This window comes from Orcinus orca, chromosome 5 (assembly GCF_937001465.1).
Source record: "Orcinus orca chromosome 5, mOrcOrc1.1, whole genome shotgun sequence".
Lineage (NCBI taxonomy): Eukaryota > Metazoa > Chordata > Mammalia > Artiodactyla > Delphinidae > Orcinus > Orcinus orca.
This window is the reverse complement of record NC_064563.1, coordinates 11,419,540-11,440,128: the sequence shown is the minus strand read 5'-3', so window position 1 is coordinate 11,440,128 and position 20,589 is coordinate 11,419,540. Positions and strand designations below refer to the sequence as shown.

The window sequence follows — 20,589 nt, the reverse complement described above, 5'->3', positions numbered from 1 at the left end:
TCTGCGTGGGGAGTTAGGCATATTGTTAGTTTTCCATTATCCAGGTTTAAACATCACCAGTTGACTCCAGACTGTAGTTCCCATGTTGCTTGCTCTAAGCTCAATATTTAAACTGGTTTGCTCTCACCACCAGTCCAAGAAGTTGCCCATGCTTTTCTGTAGCCTGAGGGAATGGCGGAGAAGAGAGAAATCTCAGCTGGGGTCATAGACAGCCTTTGTTCGGATACTTGGACCCAGCTTTCTCAGAGTTTGTAAATGTCCTGTTCTAGGGTTTCTGCTGCATAACTGGGGAGAGGGTGTAATTCATTCCCACAGGCTTCTGATTGCTGCTTTAATTCAGAAGCCAGCCCTCAAGACCTCACACTCATTAGATAGCACCATTCTCTCTTTTTTGATGAGCATTACTGAGGTATAATTTACATAAAATAAAATTCACCAATTTTAACTGCGCAGTTCAATGAATTTGGACAAATGCATATAATCATGCAACCTACCACAGTGATGATAGAGCATCATCCCTAGAAGTTCCCTTGTGCCCCTTTGTAGTAAACTCCCCCACCTTGCTGATCGCTGGTCTGAGTGCCATCTCTAGTTTCACCCATTCCAGAATGTCACATAAATGGAATCGTGTAGTAATAAACTTTGTGCCTGGCTTCTTGCATTTAGGATAATGCTTTTGAGATTCATCCAAGTTGATGTATGTTTCAGTAAGCTATTCCTTTTAATTGATGAATAGTATTCTATCCTATGGGTGTACCACACTTTGTATGTTCACTAGTTGATGGACATTTGGGTTGCTTCCAGGTTTTACCTATTAAGAATACAGCTGCAACGAACATTCACATTCAAGTCTTCGTGTGAACATATGTTTTTATTTTTCTTGGGTAAATACCTGTGAGTGGAATTGCTCATATGGTAAGTGTATGTCGGACTCTATAAGAAATTGCCAACTGCTTTACAAACTGCTTTATGAACTGTTCCATTGTGAACTCCCCCCAGCAGTGTTATGAGAGTTCCAGTTACCCCACACCTTTGTCAACATTTGTTATTATCAGTTTAGCAAGTCTAATAAGTGTATATGGTTTGAACATCTTTTTGTTGGGGTCTTTGTTTTTTTTAGATTTTTTTTAAAAGATCATGATGGGCCTTAGTGTGGCTTTCTTTATGTTTCTTCTGCTTAGAGTTCTTTGAGGTTTTTCTATATAGGGATTTACAGTTTTCATCAAACTTGGAAATTTTTCAGCCATAGTTTCTTTAAATTTTTTCTGTTTTACCCTTTCTCCCCTCTCCTTCTGTGACTCCATTTGTACATATGTACTGCTTGATACTATCCCATAAGTCACAGATGCACTGCTCATTTGTTTAGGCCTTTTTGCTGGGTTTTTTTTTTTTAATAGTTTCTAGTGCTGCAAGCAATGCTAGTCTTCAAGTCTTCTAGTCTTCAAACAATACTGCTGTATGTTCTGCAGCGTCTAATCTGCCATTAATCCTGTCCGGTGGGGTTTTTATTTTGAATTTCCTGCGTCTCTTCTTTGTGCTCATGATATCCTCTCCCTCCCTTTGTGCTCATGATACAATATCCTATTGTATATTTACAGCTGTTGTAGCCCTCCCTCCCTCTCCACCACTACCCTTGCAGCCGCTTTGCCTCCCTGAGCTCCAAAGAGGGGCTGCTGGGCTCTGTTTGGGAAGCTCTCCAGGCAATGAGCTGGACCTTGTGTCCATACCCCTTCTCCCAGGGCTCCCTGTCTTGCACTATCTGAAAATCATTGCTTTGTATATTGTGTCCAGATTTCTAGCTGTGTGTCAGCCCCATTCCTAACTTTTCCATCTCACCTCTTTCTTCCCACCCCCTGTCCCATCATCTCTTCTTCTCCATCAAACAGAAGTAAAAGGAGAAAGACACTCAGTTTATATCTCTCCAGGTTGGTGGGCTATTAGAATTTTCAGAACCTAAATGGGAAAATAATTTGAAAAAGAATAGATATATGTATATGTATAACTGAATCACTTTGCTGTACACGTGAAACTAACAGCATTGTAAATCAACTGTACTTCAATATAAAATTAAAAATTAAAAAAAATCATTGCAGAACTTCCTTCCCATATTCCTGATGAAATGAGCAAAAAGAGTAAAACTGTCAAACACACACACACACACACACACACACACACACACACAAATACGCAAACACAAGCAGCCACCCCGCAAAGAAAAGGATATAACATAGTTTAATAAACTTCTAAAACTCACAGAATTCATACTGGCAATTCATAAAAATCCTGAACATTGGGGTACATGTATCCTCTTGAACCGTGATTTTCTCCAGATATATGCCCAGGAGTGGGATTGCTTAATCATATGGTAGCTCTGTTTTTAGTTTCTTAAGGAACCTCCATACTCTTCTCCAGAGTGGCTGTACCAATTTATAGTCCCACCAACCCTGTAGGAGGGTTCCCTTTTCTCCATATCCTCTCCAACATTTATTGTTTATAGACTTTTTTAAAAAATAAATTTATTTATTTTATTTACTTATTTTTGGCTGAGTTGGGTCTTTGTTGCTGCACACGGGCTTTCTCTAGTTGTGAGCAGGGGCTACTCTTCGTTGTGGTGCGTGGGCTTCTCATTGCGGTGGCTTCTCTTGTTGCAGAGCACAGGCTCTAGGTGCATGGGCTTCAGTAGTTTTGGCACGTGGGCTCAGTAGTTGTGGCTCATGGGCTCTAGTATGCAGGCTCAGTAGTTGTGGCACACGGGCTTAGTTGCTCCGCGGCATGTGGGATCTTCCTGGAGCAGGGCTCGAACCCATGTCCCCTACATTGGCAGGTGGATTCTTAACCAGTGTGCCACCGCCCTGTTTGTAGACTTTTTGATGATGGCCATTCTGACTGGTGTGAGGTGATACCTCATTGTAGTTTTGATTTGCATTTCTCTAAAAATTAAAAATGTTGAGCATCTTTTCATGTGCCTCTTGGCCACCTCTATGTCTTCTTTGGAGAAATGTCTATTTAGGTCTTCTGCCTATTTTTTGATTGGGTTACTTTTTTGTTTGTTTGTTTTTTGATATTGAGCTGCATGAGCTGCTTGTAAATTTTGGAAATTAAGCCCTTGTCAGTTGCATTGTTTGCAAATATTTTCTCCCATTCCATAGTTGTCTTTTGGGGTTTTTTTTTCATTTTCTTTGCTGTGCAAAACCTTTTGAGTTTAATCAGTTCCCATTTGTTTATTTTTCTTTTTATTTCCATTACTCTAGAAGACAGATCGAAAAAGATACTGCTGCAGTTTATGTCCAAGAATGTTGTGCCTATGTTTTTCTCTACGAGTTTTACAGTATCTGGGCTTACATTTAGGTCATTAACCCATTTTGAGTTTATTTTTGTGTATAGTGTTAAAGAATATTCTAATTTCATTCTTTCACATGTAGCTGTCCAGTTTTCTCAGTACCATGTATTGAAGAGACTATCTTTTCTCCACTGTATATGCTTGCCTCCTTTATCATAGATTAGGTGACCATAAGTGCATGGGTTTATCTGTGGACTTTCTGTCCTGTTCCATTGATCTGTATTTCTGTTGTTGTGCCAGTACCATACTGTTTTGATCACTGGAGCTTTGCAGTATAGTCTGATGTCAGGGAGCCTGATACTGCCAGCTCCGTTTTTCTTTCTCAAGACTGCTTTGGCTATTCGGGATCTTTTGTGTCTCCATACAAATTAAAAAAAATTTTTTTTGTTCTAGTTCTGTGAAAAATGCCATGGTAATTTGACAGGGATTGCATTGAATCTGTAGATTGCTTTGGGTAGTATAGTCATTTTGACAATATTGATTCTTCCAATCCAAGAACATGGTATATCTTTCCATCTGGTTGTGTCATCTTCGATTTCTTTCATCAGTGTCTTATAGTTTTCAGAGTACAGGTCTTTTGCCTCCTTAGATAGGTTTATTCCTAGGTATTTTATTCTTTTTGATGTGACAGTAAATGGGATCGTTTCCTTAATTTCTCTTTCTGATCTTTTGTTGTTAGTGTAGAGAAATGCAATAGATTTCTGTGTATTAATTTTGTATCCTGCAACTTTACCAAATTCATTGATGACCTCTGGTAGTTTTCTGGTAGCATCTTTAGGATTTTCTATATACAGTATCATGTCATCTGCAAATAGTGACAGTTTAACTTCTTTTCCATTTTGGATTCCTTTTATTTCTTTTTCTTCTCTGCTTGCTGTGGCTAGAACTTCCAAAACTATGTTGAATAAAAGTGGTGAGAGTGGACATCCTTGTCTTGTTCCTGATCTTAGAGGAAATGCATCCAGGTTTTCACCATTAAGTATGATGTTAGCTGTAGGTTTGTCATATATGGCCTTAATCATGTTGAGGTAGGTTCTCTCTGTGCCCACTTTCTGGAGAGTTTTTATCATAAATGGGTATTGAATTTTGTCAAAAGCTTTTTCTGCATCTATTGAGATGATCGTATGGTTTTTATTCTTCAATTTGTTAATGTGGTGTATCACACTGATTGATTTGTGGATATTGAAGAATCCTCGCATCTTGGGATAAATCCCACTTGATCATGGTGTATGATTCTTTTAGTGTATTGTTGGATTCGGTTTGCTAGTATTTTGTTGAGGATTTTTGTGTCCATGTTCTTCAGTGATACTGGCCTGTAATTTACTTTTTTTTGTGGTATCTTTGTCTGGTTTTGGAATCAGTGTGATGGTGGCCTATAGCATGAGCTTGGGAGTGTTCCTTCCTCTGCAATTTTTTGGAATAGTTTGAAAGGATAGGTGTTAACTCTTCTTTAAATGTTTGACAGAATTCGCCTGTGAAGCCATCTGGTCCTGGACTTTTGTTTGTTGGGAGTTTTTAAAATCACAGTTTCAATTTCAGTGCTTGTGATTGGTCTGCTCTATTTGCTATTTCTTCCTGGTTCAGTCTTGGAAGATTGTACCTTGCTAATAATAAGCATTTGTCCATTTCTTCATGGTTGTCATACAGTTGTGTGTAGTAGTCTCTTATGATCCTTCGTATTTCTGTGGTGTCAGTTGTAACTTCTTTTTCACTCCTAATTTTATTGATTTGAGTCCTCCTGCTTTTTTTTCTTCATGAATCTGGCTAAAGGTTTGTCAGTTTTGTTTATCTTTTCAAAGAATCGGCTTTTAGTTTCATTGACCTTATCTGTCGATTTCTTCATCTCTATTTCATTCATTTCTGCTCTGATCTTTATGGTTTCTTTCCTTCTGCTAACTTCGGGTTTTGTTTGTTCTTCTTTCTCTAGTTGCATTTGTTGTAAAGTTAGGTTGTTTATTTGAGATTATTATGTTTCCTGAAGTAAGATTGTATGGCTATAAGTTCCCTCTTAGAACTGATTTTGCTGCGTCCCATAGGTTTTGGATCATCATGCTTTCGTTTTCGTTTATCTCTCGGTATTTTTTTATTTCCTCTGATTTCTTCAGTGATCCACTGGTTGTTTAGTATTGATAGCATATTGTTTAGCCTCTATGTGTTTGTGTTTTTTACAGGTGTTTTCTTGTAGTTGATTTCTAATCTCGTAGTGTTGTGGTTGGAAAAGATGCTTGATATGATTTCAATTTTTAAAGTTTACTGAGGCTCGCTTTGTGGCCCAGCATGTGATCAATCCTGGAGAATGTACCATGTGTACTTGAAAGGAATATATACTCTGTTACTTTTGGATAATGCACTAAAAATAGCAATTAAGTCCATCTGGTCTAATGTGTCATTTAAGACCTGTGTTTCCTTATTGATTTTCTGTCTGATGATCTGTCCACTGATGAAAGTGGGTTGTTAAAGTCCCCTACTATTATTGTGTTACTGTTAATTTCTCCTTTTATGGCTGTTAGCATTTGCCTTATATGTTGAGGTGCTTCTGCATTGGGTGCATATATATTTACAATTCTTCCATATTCTTGTTGGATTGATCCCTTCATCATTATGCAGTGTCCTCCATTGTCTCTTGTAACAGTCTTTATTTTAAAGTCTATTTTTGTCTGATATGAATATTGCTACTGCAGCTTTCTTTTGATTTCCATTTGCATGGAATTCCTTTTCTGATCACCTCACTTTCAGTCTGTTTGTGTCCCTAGGTCTGATGTGGGTCTCTTGTAGACAGCATATATACAGGTCTTGTTTTTGTATCCATTCAGCAAATCTGTGTCTTTTGGTTGGAGCATTTAATCCATTTACATTTAAGGTAATTATTGATATGTATGTTCTTATCATCATTTTGTTAATTGTTTTGGATTTGTTTTTGTAGGTTTTTTTTCTGCCTGTCCTCTTTTGTTCTCTTCTCTTGTGATTTGATGACTAATTTTAGTGTTGTGTTCGGATTCCTTTTTCTTTTTTGTGTATCTATTGTAGATTTTCGGTTTGCAGTTCCCATGAGGTTTTGATATAGCAGTCTATATATAAACAAGATTGTTTTAAGTTGCTGGTCTTTTAATTTCAAATGCATTTCCAGCATCCTGCATTTGTACTCTCCTCTTCTCACAGTTGCTGGTTTTGATATTTGTGTGTGGATGATTTCCTACCTTTACTGTATGTTTGCCTTTACTGGTGAGCTTTTCTATAAATAATTTTCTTGTTTCTAGTTGTGGGCTTTTCTTTTCTACCTAGAGACGTTCCTGTAGCATTTTTTGCAAATGTGGTCTGGTGGTGCTGAATTCTCTTAGCTTTTGCTTGTCTGTAAAGATTTTGATTTCTCCATTGAATCTGAATGAGAGCCTTGCTGGGTAGAGTTTTCTTGGTTGTAGGTTCTTACCGTTCATCACTTTAAATATATTGTGCCACTCCCTTCTGGCCTGCAGAGTTTCTGCTGAAAAATCAGCTGATAACCTTATGGGAATTCCCTTGTTGCTTTTAGTCAGTTTGATTACTATGTGTCTTGGCATGTTCCTCCTTGAGTTTATCCTGCCTGGGATTTTCTGCACTTCCTGGACTTGGGTGTCTGTTTCCTTTCCCATGTTAGGGAAGTTTTCAGCTGTTATCTCTTCAGATATTTTCTCAGGTTCTTTCTCTCTCTTCTTCTGGGATCCCCATAATGTGAATGTTGTCATAAAGTTCTCTTAGACTGTCCTCATTTCTTTTCATTGATTTTTCTTTATTCGGTTCCATAGCAGTGATTACCATTCTGTCTTCCAGCTCAGTTATCCATTCTTCTGCCTCAGTTATTCTGTTATTGATTCCTTCTATTTTTCATTTCAGTTCTTGTATTGTTCATCTGTTTGTTCTTTAAATCTTCTAGCTCTTTGTTAAACATTTCTTGTATCTTCTCGATCCTCACCTCTTTTCTTTTTCTGAGATCTTGGATCATCTTTACTATCATTACTCTGAACTCTGTTTTGGGTAGGTTGCCTATCTCCACTTGACTTAGTTGTTCTTCTGGGGTTTTGATCTTGTTCCTTCACCTGGGACATATTCTTCTGCTGTCTCATTTTATCTAACTTTCTGTGATTATGGTTTCCGTTCTGCAGGCTGCAGGGTTGTAGTTCTTGCTTCTGCTGTCTGCCCACTGGTGGATGAAGCTGTTCTAAGAGGCTTGTGCAGTCTTCCTGGTGGGAGGGGCTGGTTCCTGCCCACTGGTGGGTGGAGCTGGGTATTGCCCCTCTGGTGAGCAGGGCTGTGTCAAGGGGTGTGTTTAGCGGGCAGCTGTGGGTTTGGGAAGACTTTAGGCAGCCTGTCTGCTGATGGGTAGGGCTGTGTTCCCGCCTTGTTGTTTGGCCTGAGGTGTCCCAGCACTGGAGCCTACAGGCTGTTGGGTGGAGCCAGGTCTTGGTGAGAAAATGGCTCACAGCATTGAGTACTCCCCAGAAGTACCACCATCAGTATCTTTTTCCCTGCAGTGAGCCACAGCCACCCCCTGACCTGAGCAGGAGATCCTCCAATACCAGCACGTAGGTCTGGTCCAAGCCCCCATGAGAACACTGCTTTTTCCTCTGGGTCCTGGTGCACACGAGACCTTGTGTGCACCCTCCAAGAGTGGAGTCTCTGTTTCTCCCAGTCCTGTGGAGCTCCTGCGATCAAACCCTGCTGGCCTTCAAAGCCAGATGCTCTGGTAGATCCTCGTCTTGATGCCAGACCCCCAGGCTGGGGAGCCTAACGTGGGGCTCAGATCTTTCACTCCTGTGAGAGAACCTCTGTGATATAATTATTTTCCAGTTTGTGGGTCACCCACCTGGCAGGTATGTAAGATGATTTTATTGTGATTGTGCCCCTCCTACCATCTCATTGTGGTTTCTTCTTTGCTTTGGGGAAGTGGACCCACCTCTTAGTGGACACTGCAGTGTGCCTGGATGGGGGCAGAAGGCATTGTGGTGGCCATATTTGCAGTGGCAGAATCTGTGAATGAAGCCGTTTCCCTTAAATGGGCGTGGGAGACTTTGTGAGGCTTGTCCTTACAGGATGACAATGTCATAAGATCCCACTTCTTGTGCTCCCACTAGATTGCCAGCCTCCTCCACCATCATGTAATTGTGTTCTGTCGTACAGTATATAGCATCTTACATCTCTGTGACTTCTACCCACTGATTACACTGATGCCCTCAAAGCAGCACAGACATACCCTATTCCTTCTCCTTCAGCATCCCTGTGAATACTTGGGCACTGTTGTATCTTCTCTTAAACCCCCGAGATTCAGGATGAGGTGGCTTCTGGTCCCTTCCTCATTGGGTCCCTTCATTTTCTGAAGGCTCTGGCTTGTAAGTGCCTTGTCAGTACTTGTCAGTGTCATAAGATGGGACAACCAGGATTACCCCCACACTTCAAATGCCTGGCGGGCTAACCCTCCCTGAATGAGACTTGGTGGTCTGATTTTGCCCAAGTCTGAAAACTATCTTACTATTAATATAGGCCAAAATTATGTTGGATTTTATAGCACCTGTGTCCTGTCATGGACTTAAATGAAGCTTATTACAACCCAAGATGAGTTCCAGAACGCTGCCAAGCCAGCGCTCCCTATACTGTGTCACTCCACCCTCAGAGAAACACTAGAGATTAAACCCTGAAAGTAATTAGAGATGTGTTCTCTTTAGGAACATAAGACTTCTGCCAAAAATAAATCATTAAACCGGATAGTTTTTGCACCTGTTAAGGCACTCATCTTTCAAAATTTTATGTATGTAATTGAAAAATAGTTGATTACAATGTTGAGTTAATTCCTGCTGTACAGCAAAGTGATTCAGTTATACATATACATATACACACACACATTCTTTTTTATATTCTTTTCCAATATGGTTTATCACAGGATATTGAATATAATTCTCTGTGCTATACAGTAGGACCTTGTTGTTTACCCATTCTGTATATAATAGTTTGCATCTGCTAATCCCAAACTCCCAATCCCTCCCTCCCCTACCCCCTTCCCCCTTAGCCACCACAAGTCTGTTCTCTATGTCTGTGAGTCTGTTTCTGTTTTGTAGATAAGTTCATTTGTGTCCTATTTTAGATTCTACATATAAATGATATCATATGGTGTTTGCCTTTCTCTTTCTGACTTACTTCACTTAGTATAATAATCTCTAAGTCATGCATGAGCTGCAAATGACATTATTTCATTCTTTTTTATGGCTGCATAGCATAGTACATTTTATATATGTACTACATCTTCTTTATCCATTCATCTGTCGATGGACATTTAGGTTGTTTTCATGTCTTGGTTATTGTGAATAGTGCTGCCATGAACATAGGGTGCATGTATCTTTTTGAATTATAGTTTTGTCCAGATATATGCCCAGGAGCAGGATTGCTGGATCATATGGCAGTTCTATTTTCAATTTTTTGAGGAAACTCCATACTGTTTTCCACAGTAGCTGCACCAACTTACCTTCCCACCAACAGTGTAGGAGGGTTCCCTTTTCTCTACACCCTCTCTAGCATTTGTTATTTGTAGACATTTTAAAGATGGCCATTCTGCCTGGTGTGAGGTGATACCTCCTTGTAGTTTTGATTTGCATTTCTATAGTAATTAGTGATGTTGAGCATCTTTTCTTGTGCCTGTTGGCCCTCTGTATGTCATCTGGAGAAATGTCTATTTAGGTCTTCTGCCCATTTTTTAGTTGGGTTGTTTGTGGGTTTTTTTTGTTTTGTTTTTTTTGCGGTACGCGGGCCTCTCACCGTTGTGGCCTCTCCCATTGTGGAGCAACAGGCTCCAGACGCGCAGGCTCAGCGGCCATGGCTCACGGGCACAGCCGCTCCGCGGCATGTGGGATCTTCCCGGACTGGGGCACAAACCCTTGTCCCCTGCATTGGCAGGCGGACTGTCAACCACTGCGCCACCAGGGAAGCCCTGTTTGTTTTTTTGTTGTTGAGTTGTATGAGCTGTTTGTATATTTTGGAAGTTAAGCCCTTGTCAGTTGCATCATTTGCAAATACCTTATCCCAGTCTGTAGCTTGTCTTTTCATGTTGCTTATGGTTTTCTTTTCGGTACAGAAGCTTGTAAGTTTGATTAGTTCCCATTTGTTTATTTTTGCTTTTATTTCTATTACCTTGGGAGACTGCCCTAAGAAAACATTGGTGTGATTTATGTCAGAGAATGTTTTGCCGATGTTCTTTTGTAAGAGTTTTATGGTGTCATATCTTACATTCAAGTCTTTAAGCCATTTTGAGTTTATTTTTGTGTATGGTGTGAGGATGTGTTTTAATTTCATTGCTTTACATGCAGTGGTTCAACTTTCCCAGCACCGCTTGCTGAAAAGACTGTCTGTTCTCCATTGTATATTCTTGCCTCCTTTGTTCAAGATTAATTGACTGTATGTGTGGGGGTTTATTTCTGGGGGTTTGTGTTCTGTTCCATTGATCCAAGTGTCTGTTTTTGTGCCATTACCATGCTTTTTTGATTACTGTAGCTTTGTAGTATTGTCTGAAGTCTGGGAGGGTCACGCCTTCTGCTTTTTCTTTTTCCTCATGATTGCTTTGGCAATTCTGCGTTTTTTATTGTTTCATATAAATTTTAGGCTTATATGTTCTAGTTCTGATAGGGATCACATTAAATCTGTAGATTGCTTTGGATAGTATGACCATTTAAGCAATATTAATTCTTCTAATCCAAGAGCATGGCTATCTTTCCATTTCTTTGAATCATCTTCAGTTTCCTTTATTAATGATTTATAGTTCTCAGCATATAAGTCTTTCATCTCCTTGGTGAGGTTTATTCCTAAGTATTTTATTTATATCTCTTTTGATGTGTTTTTGAAAGGGATTGTTTACATTCCCTTTCTGATATTTCATTGTTAGTGTAAAGAAATGCAACCGATTTCTGTATGTTGTCCTAGTAGTATCCTGCTACTGTATGTTATCCTAGTAGTATCCTGCTACTCTGCTGAATTCTGTATGTTATCCTAGAAGTATCCTGCTACTCTGCTGAATTCGTTTATCAGTTCTAGTAGTTTTTGTGTGGAGTCTTTAGGGTTTTCTATATAGAGTATCATGTCATCTGCATATAATGACAATTTTACCTCTTCCCTTCCAATTTGGATACCTTTTATTTCTGTTTCTTGTCTGATTGCTGTGGCTAGGACTTCCAGTACTATGTTGAATAGAAGTGGTGTTGTTCAATTGAACAACAATTGAATCTTGTTCCAGATTTTAGCGGGAAGGCTTTCAGCTTTTCACCATTGAGTATTATACTGGATGTGGGTTTGTCATAAATAGCTTTTATTATGTTGAGCTATGTTCCCTCTACACCCACTTTGGTAAGAGTTTTTGTCATGAATGGATGTTGAATTTTATCAAAAAAATTTTTTTGCATCATTGAGGTGATCATGTGGTTTTTGTCTTTTCTTTTGTTGGTGTGGTGTATCACATTGATTGATTTGTGTATGTTGAACCATCCTTGTGAACTTAGGATGAATCCAACTTGGTCATGGTGTATGATCTTTTTTATGTGTTGTTGGATTCAGTTTGCTAATATTTTGTTTGAGAATTTTTGCATCTATATCCTTCAAAGGAACTGGCCTGTAATTTTCTTTTTTTGTGGTGTCCTTCTCTGGTTTTGGTATCAGGGTGATGGTGGCTTCATAGAATGTCTTTGGGAGTATTCCTTCCTCTTCAGTCTTTTGGAAGAGTTTGAGGAGAATTGGTATAAGTTCTTCTTTGTATGTTTGGGAGAATTTGCCTGTGAAGCCATCTGGTCCTGGACTTTTGTTTGTAGGGAGTTTTTTAAATTAATGGTTCTATTTCACTTCTAGTGATTGGTCTATTCAAGTTATCAATTTCTTCTTGATCCACTTTTGGTTGGCTGCGTGTTTCTAGAGACTTCTCCATTTCTTCTGGGTTGTTGAATTTGCTGGCATATAATTTTCATAGTATTCTCTTACGGTTTTTTGTATTTCTGCGGTACTGGTTGTTTCTTCTCCTTTTTCAATTCTTATTTTGTTTATTTGGGTCCTCTCTCTTCTTGATGAGCCTGGTGAGAGGTTTTTGTTTGTTTGTTTTAATTTATTTATTTTTGGCTGCATTGGGTCTTCATTGCTGCACACAGGCTTTCTCTAGTTGTGGCGAGTGCAGGCTTCTCTTGTTGCGGAGCATGGGCTCAAGGCACGTGGGCTTCAGTAGTTGTGGCATACAGACTCATAGTTGTGGCTCGTGGGGTCTAGAGCGCAGGTTCGGTAGTTGTGGTGCACGGACTTAGCTGCTCTGCGGCATGTGGGATTTCCCAGACCAGGGCTCAAACCCGTGTCCCCTGCATTGGCAGGTGGACTCTTAACCAGTGTGCTACCAGGGAAGTCCTGAGAGGTTTGTGGTAGGACAATCTTGTTTTGTTTTTACCTGAGGTGCAGACTTACCTGGAAGACCTGAAGACTAACATTTGTTTCTGAAAATTACTTTTATAGTCTGTGTCCCACTCCTTTCCTTTACTGATGCTAATATCCTTTAGTTACTTCTTTTATTATAGGTGATCTATTATGTTGCCTGTTTTCCTAAAAAGCTCTAATTGACTAAGAGCCATTTCTCTATTTAGTGTGTGAAAACTCCTCAGAGTGGCTCAGAAAATCAAACTACAGTAGTGTTTGTCACTAGGCAGACTGTCCTTTCTGACCCATTTAAAACACAGTAAAACCTCAGACATTTGGATCCCACTGATGTGGAATGTGTGATTACTCAGCTAATGTTTAATTATTCAAAGGTGTGCTTGCAAGATTAATGGTGCGAGGCAAGTGCTTACATGGGCGCCATTTTTACTAGTGTCTTCAGAAGCCTTCCCGCTCCCCATCCTGGCCCTGCTCATCTCCCATCCCCTCGCTCCCACCCCCTCTCCAGCCCTGGTCCTCTACCTGGAATCTCTTGACCTCCTCCTTTTGTGCTTGGCTGGGCTCATCTCTGCTGTCTGGAGACCCCGCTGGCTGCTCCTGAGACCCTCACCCCACTTCTGTGCAGGCGGGCACCTCTCCCTTCCCAGGTCAGGTCTATAACAGGGAGGGTGGTCACAGTCAGAACTCAGAGGGCTTTGTGACATAGAAGCCAGGCCCCTACAGTGGGGCCCCGAAGGCATCATCTGCAGGAGCTGTGGAGTCACAAGTGGAAAACAGTGTCCTCTGCAGCTCCTAGACGTGCTGGAATCCTCTCCTGCCTTCCACTGAGGCTCAGCTCAGACCCTACACCTTCTCCCTGGGGCTGCCTGGGGGGCCTCACCTTCCATCAGTGTTGAACGAAACGTGAAGTTGTTTCTCAGGAGAAAGGCAGAGGTTAGGAGCTGCGTCCCCAGGTCCCCTTGCTGTTCCTCACGCTCTCAGACCCTCTCATGAACCTCTTAAGTGCTGAGGTGGGAGTCAGGGGAGGGAGGGCAGCCTTCCTGCCGCAGTGATGTGAGTGTTTTTTCAGTTCACATTGACTCCCTTCATACACATGAAGCAACGTGAGGGGGGTGGGCACACAACAGGAAAAATAGTGAAACATTTAAAACAAATCTTTTCCTGTGGAAAAGCTCGTGCCACCATCCCTGTTGCTCTAGCTTTAGGTGACGATGATTGGGAGATCTTCTTTGAGTGGAAGGTTTATTGAGACCTCAGTGGGATGAAGGCCTGATGAGCCATGGGTGGGTGGGGCTTCCTGACTCTGGTTAATTCATCAGCTACCCCCCAGGACCCCTCGCAGGGCACTGTCAGAGTGTGGTAGGTGGCGGTTTAGAACCACTAGTCGAGATGCCCATTCATTCTGTTGCCCACTCTTTTGTCACTCAACAAAAACTGGAAATCTAGACTTCTGCTCCTGTATTTAATCACAGGAAGAGTGCATTTTCTCCATCAGTGGTGAGGTGCTGAGTGCACTTAAAATGTCATCACTGTTCCATTCTGCTGGCTTTAAAGTGTCACATGTAACATGCAAGGGCTCAGCTCCCTAGAGTTTGGGCCCCCGGTTTAGTTTATCCAGAAAGAAAACAAAACACACACAGAAAGTTGTGTGTGTTTAAGTATAATTTGCCATGTAGACTCTGCCTTGGGTGAGGCCGTTGGTCCCTCCAAATTGTATCCTCATCTACACAATGGGGATGGTAATCGCACCCGTCTTGCAGAATTGAGAGACTGTCATGAGAATAAACTTTGTAAAGGGCTTAATTCAGTGTCTGGCACACAGTTGTCACTCAATAAATGGTGACTATTGTTCCCAGTAGGCTTTGCTGGTATACATTCCTACATGCCTAATCTGACATATCATAGGCTCTGTGGTTTCAAATTTTGGGCTCTAATCACACTTGCAGTCCTTCTGTTTGAATTTGAGTGGTGGCTGTAAGAGTTAGAACATATTAGTTTCCATAGCCCTCTTAAAGGAGGTTTATGCCTTTGGCCTGTGATCCTGAATACTCATGAAATACTGAATTGAAGTGTATTCAGTTTGTATATGAGTCTTGCATCACCCAGAAGAGTGACTAACCACAAAATATTTACTAAAAAGTACTCTGTTTGTAACCACATACTATTAATATTCCAGTTAAATAACAGTGAAGAAGCTATAACTTCCTGTCAACCTGGCTTTTGTTTTCTGGCCATGAGATTGTGTTAAGGTTTTACAAGTTCAATTCTTGGCTTTTGGTTGCAGAAAATGCTCGGGGGAGATGGCAGAGGAACCCTAGACCAGCGTGTGTCAACTCAGAGTGGTGCTGAGGGGACCTGCAGCTCGTGGAGACTTGTGGGGTGACTGGAAGATAACTTGATAAACAGCTTGCATATCAAGCTGCTGAGCAAGGCCCAGCATGCAGTGGGTGTGAGGCCCACTGCGGGTGACAGTCTTTCTTGGTCTGGGCCTGGCACCCCTTTTCATTTAGCCCAGAGTCAGTGTCATCTTGTGGGGGAGCAGAGGTGTTAGTGCTAGCAAATGCAAGTTTGTGTGCCCAGCGCACAGTGAGGCCAAACAGTACCAAAACATCGGAGTTTGGTGCAGAGAAAGGTTTATTGCAGGTTTATTGCAAGGAGACGGGTGGCTCATACCCCCAAAACCCTGAACTCCCCAAAGGGATTCAGCAAAGCATATTTAAAGGCCAGGTGAGGGAAGGGGGTCATAGGGTACGAGACCAGCTCCTGCACAATTCTCTGATTGGTTGATGGTGAAGTAACAGGGCAGTGTCACAGGGGTCAACATTGTCAGTTGACATTGTCAGTCCTTAGGCCCCAGGAGGCCTGAGGGCTACCTGTTCATGGTCATCAAGTAGTTAACATCTTCCATCTTCCATTTGGTGGGGGGTGGGGGTGGGGTTTCAAATCTTTGAAACAACTCAGGAAATGTGCACCAGATACTGTTTTCTAGGTACTTCAGAGAGGAGCTAAAGCAGAGGATATGGAGGAAGGGCCTGCCCTGGGAAGACCGCATAGGGTCCTGCTCGGTTACAATTCCCCCCTTTTCTTTGATACTTCTCAATCCTGAGGAGAACAGGTGTTGGACAAGAAAAGTAATAAAGTTTCAGTTAAGGAGGTTAATCATAAACTTGACAGAGGAACCCACTGGGTCCTGTCACCAGCAGACACTGCTTTGAGAATCAGTCTGACACAGCTCAGAAAATTCAAGTTCTTGGCAATAAAGGAGTGTGTTCGAACTCACATCCACAATGGCCACCCAATTTTACCTGGGATGTCTGAACCATTTTGACTTTCGAATGCATTTTTCTCCTTAATGGCCAAAGCAGATGTCACTGTTTATGATTTTAGTGCTTTTCTAGACATGAAGAGATGCAAGAACTTGGGTCATAAAATCTTTTTCTGAAAGCATCTAACTATCTGAAGTTCTGTTCTGTCAGCTTTTCTCAGAGCACTAAGTGCGTCATTCCTGATCTCCACTCTGACCTCCTTTCAGGGGGTGTTGAAGGTCAGTGACTGGAGTGGCTTGTGACTTAATCCTTGTAGAGGCAGATGGCAAGTGCCAATTTTTAGTTGGCAGTGCTCCCTCATGGTCATAAATTTGAACATGATTTGGGAAGCATTTCATGATCATTTCATCCCATAATGTTAGGAATACCCGTTAGTAGTTCAGGCGAGGATTTCATTGATAGGCCACTCAATGTGCTATTACTGGACTAGGCCTTAGTAACAGTAGTCAGAAGTCTCTGGACCACCTGTTTTACTACTCTGTTATGGTCTAGGAAAAAATTCCTTCTTGTTGCTTCTTCCTATATCTAGAGTTGCACTATTACAATCATTGATCTTATATAGAACTTTATATCTGGTCAACTGTTTCAAGTCGCCTGGTCATCATTATTTTATCAGAGGCTCTTGTATTTGGTAATACAAGAAACAACAATTCTGTAAAACAGGCAATATACAAATAATATAGCTAGTACTATTAGCAAGGTCATAAGTTGGTGCAAATATCTTCTGGTTTCAGCCAGACTCCAGGAGGGGATGTGTTAACTTTCTTCTTTCCTGCAGCCATTCGCAGGTGGACTGGGTCAGGATGTTTCCTGTGAGCTGAACAAAGGTATTTTAGTTTAACATTCAAGCACGGAGACAATGTTTCCTGAGATGGACCATTATGTATACTTTAACCGATAGGCAACATCCCTTTAGTGATTAACTTGTAGCAAAAGCAGTAGAATACAAAGATTAAAGTAAAAGAAATGGATCTAATATGGAGTCAGATTTGTTATTCCCTATTACAATTCCCCACTGTCAGTGTCCATTCCACAATCGTGTGAGAAAGGGGTGACAACCACTCTGGCCACTTCCTGCTGAACAGGGGCAGTGATGGGTGATTATGGAATGGAATTGATCAGCTTTCAGCAGGGAATATTCCTTAGAATCTTTAGTAAGTAGTACAGTTCTCTTTCCTTTTTTATCTACAATTATTTGAACCTGATGAAACCCTTTATTTAGCCCGTTTGTTGTCTGATTTGTCATTGGACTTGGGCTTTTGCTTCTAGTTCCTATACATAGCTATTCATCTTAACTTTCTGACTGTCATAACTACACTAGATTCCTGTACTGTTCAGGTGAACAAGATTAAACAAGTAAGTTGACTCACCTTCTCCAGCTATAATGAAAGGGCAATCTCAGTACTTATCTTCTTGAAGAGCAACCTTAAGTCTTCTAACGGTTTACAAACCCATTGCTCTCTAGGCCTTTCAGGAGTTGGACCATTTTCTGATGACAGTGGTGCTGCTTTAATCCCAGTGTGACGAATTCATGGCTTTGCTCTGGCTAACTTGACAGATGAGTTTGTGGTAGGTAATACCACGTGTGGTCCTGTCCACCTTGCAGTCAGCTGATGTTCGGGCACTTCATCTTTCCAGGCTTTAAGGAGGACTTGGTCTCCAGGTAAGAAAGGATGTAAGGCTACTTCAGTTGGATAGGCAGACCTGTGGGAGGCAAACTCATGAGCAGAGGTTAGTATAGTGCCCAAAGTTTTAATGTAATTAGCAACAGCTCGCTCTTTCAGAGCATTTATAGATTCTCCCACCTGGGCAGACACCTGGAATGGCCTACCATACAATATTTCAAAGGGGCTTAATTTAAGTCTCCTTTTGGGAGCCATTCTGATCTGTAGTAGGGCAATTGACAAGGCCTTATCCCAAGTTAAATTAGTCTCTTGACACATTTTAGCAGTGCTCCTTCCAGTATGTATAATCTCTGGCTACAGGTCATGGGGCATCTGATATTTATCCAAAGGTAGATGGTTGGGATAAGTTTCAGAAATAAACTTAGAGTGTCCTTCTTAATAATGCAATTAAACTTTACAATTATGTAGCATGCCAACAAGGAACTGTCTAGGAAGTGAGTCTTAGACAATAAATGCAGACCTCAATTAACAGAATCAGAATTTGATATCCACTGAAATGTAATCTCTTTCTCTCTAAATATTACCCTCATTTTTCATCAAATACAGCCAAATTAATATTAGTTTGTTTGCAAAATGAGTCTGGTTAATTGAGCATATTGGCTCCTTTCAATTGGCTGTGTGGGAATTTTTCATAAGGAGTCTCAGACTGAAATTTTAAAAGCCCTCTCAGGGCCAGGAAAGCCATGCCAAGGGCTTTTCATAGATTTTGCCTTACACATGTAGGTGAATTCCTCACTTTTTGAGGTCCCCAAAGTACCTCGAGATTTTTGCACCTGTTAGGAAGTACCCTTCCTAATTTACCTGATAAAGCTGCTGGGAACCTAAGAGTTTCCAGTATCTGGAGGGCTGGGGAGTGCTGCGAGGTAGCTCGGATCCTCTGTGCTGGTCTCTCTCTTTTCTGCCTGCTGCCGACTGCTGCGTTCTCCTCTGAGCCTCTGAAGCTCCCTTTCTGTCCCAGCTGATAGCCCCGCTGGTGAGGGAGCTTCTCAGGGTGTGGGACTCTTTCCTCTTTTCCAGCTCCTTCCCAGGGACACAGGTCCCATCCCTATTCCTTTTTAAAAAATCTTTCATCCTATCCAGTTATGAGGAGATATTTCTAGACACTTCTGGGTGTCTGATATCTTGTGCCAGTGTTCAGTAGGTACTCTGTGAGAATTGTTCCACACGTGGATGTATTTTTGATGTGTTTGTGGGAGGAGGTGAGCTCCACGTCCTTCTATTCTGCCATGTTGGTTCCTCCCCAACATTTTAAGATATCAACTAAAATTATAACATTATACCAGGACATATCCAAATTTCAGAAGCTTTCTATAATTTCTAGAATGTCTATATTAAAAACATTTATCCATACCGTATAATCTGAGGAGGCTTATCAGTCATTTGACAATGCTTCCCATGTAATTTCACATACCAAACAATCCTAGTTAGTTTAATATTTTTCTCTGAGATGCCTTGGGGGCTTGCCAAAGCATCCCAAAGTTAGCTGGAGGTCAAAATTTTTTAATTAATTAAAATTTGATATTTGGGAAGTTTGTCAAAAAGTTTCAAAACACTTGGTCAAATAAGATCATAGGTCATTGTGAGACAATACTTATTCCTTTACCAAAATGAGAAGAGATCTCAAAAGCAAATACAGATCACTGAAAGGCACAGAAACTCAATCTGGTATCAATGGCAGCATTCCAGGAAAACTTTGTCCTCTTACCAGTGAGAGAAAAAAATCTAGTCTTGCACCAGCTTACTTTTAATAATAAATTTCATTTACTTAAGTTAAATTCAGTCTAAACTTAGTCTATCCTGACCATGCACAAACTCTTAGAGTTCCTTTTCTGCAAACCTTCCATCACTTTCTGTATCCATATTATTTTGCCCCTTAATTCTCCTATCTAGAAACAACCAGATGAACTTCCATCATTTAACTTAATTTAGCACAACTCTAAAATTTCACGTTACCAAATATCTGGAGAGATCATTTACATCTCAAAGGCACAGGAAAAGAAATGCAAATTTCTCTTCTAACTACTTACATAAAACCCAGCCATCTTGGGCTATTTTTGAACTTTCTTTTTTTCCAGTTCCCAAATATCCAGTGAAGTTTAAACAAACAAACGACACTAATAGACAATAATGTGTATCATCTGCTCACATTCACAAGCCTCATTTTCAGCAAAATGAGGAAGAAAGAATAGGATTTGGACTCAGGTACAGAGACACTCATTCACATACATCCACCCCCCCCCCGCCCCCCCCCCCCCAAGATAAAAGCAGTTGCAAAAGACCCACTCTGATACAATAGCTGAGCCGTTAGGGGCCATTGTTCGACAGATCTCAGGGAGTATTGAGGCCACACAATGTTTCAAAAAATATATTTTCTTTCATTTATGGGAGCACAGCTAAAGATCTCCAAGTTTTGCAAAAATACCCCAGGGGACTATAAGATGGAACAGAGCTCTGAGCGTCCATACCTAATTATTCATGGTTGGTGTTATCAGATATCAAGCAAACAGCAGTTCAAATGGGTCTCTCAGGGTCGTAGGTCCCTAGCCACAAAACGGGAGAAACCCAGCCAATGTCCCATCAGAGATGAAGCTGAATAAATGACCAAGGCTAGTTCAAAAAAGGGAAAAATCCCAACCAATGCTCCACCACAGGCAAAACCAACACAATAGAGAAGGATACCCTGAAAAGAAGTAGAGATGGTCTAGTAAAGATGTAGGGCTTCCCTGGGGGCGCAGTGGTTGAGAGTCCGCCTGCCGATGCAGGGGACACGGGTTCGTGCCCCGGTCCGGGAAGATCCCACATGCTGCGGAGCGGCTAGGTC

General features: G+C 41.1%; 1 protein-coding gene across 1 annotated transcript in view; it reads left to right on the top strand.

Moving 5' to 3' along the window:
- PLCL2 (phospholipase C like 2) overlaps positions 1-20,589 on the top strand; it is a 190,857-nt gene that overhangs the window by 167,930 nt on the left and 2,338 nt on the right. The window lies entirely within an intron of this gene.